Below are 610 nucleotides of genomic sequence, written 5' to 3'. Positions count from 1 at the left end.
TATATAATTTAGTTATAATTTCATTTAAACTTTTGCTGCAATTGTTTCACATGTATGTAACATTATAATTTATGTGCTTTGGGAGTCATATGTATGTATATTATTATGATTTATTAGATGTTTGGAATTATTGTATGATAGATTTGTTAATCACCAAAGTGGTCAAATCTTTATGTTAATTAATTCCCAATTATATGATCATATTTCATTTGTTTGGAATTGTTGTATGATAGATTTGTTAATCACCAAAGTGGTCAAATCTCTATGTTTATCTAATTCCACATTGTATGATCATATTTCATTTACTCATTAGTTTGATGCTATGAATGATATAACAATTATTTGTTTATGAGTAAATTGAAGTTCATTATTATAAGACAGTTAAGAATAACCCAAAGGTTGATTATTTGTTCTTATAATCAATGAGCATGAATGTTGATATTGTAAATGCATCATTAGTTATATTTATATATCCAAAGATAGTGAATGTTTCTAATTTATGCATGCATTATTGCCAAATTATATGAATTTTCTTTTAGTATCATCATGTCTAGTATGGTATATTGATGGATTACCCAAAGGTAGACATTAATATACACTTATGAAGTAT

Source organism: Lupinus angustifolius, chromosome LG07 (genome assembly GCF_001865875.1).
Source record: "Lupinus angustifolius cultivar Tanjil chromosome LG07, LupAngTanjil_v1.0, whole genome shotgun sequence".
NCBI lineage: Eukaryota > Viridiplantae > Streptophyta > Magnoliopsida > Fabales > Fabaceae > Lupinus > Lupinus angustifolius.
The sequence above is the reverse complement of the archived record's forward strand: the minus strand, read 5'-3'. Positions refer to the sequence as shown.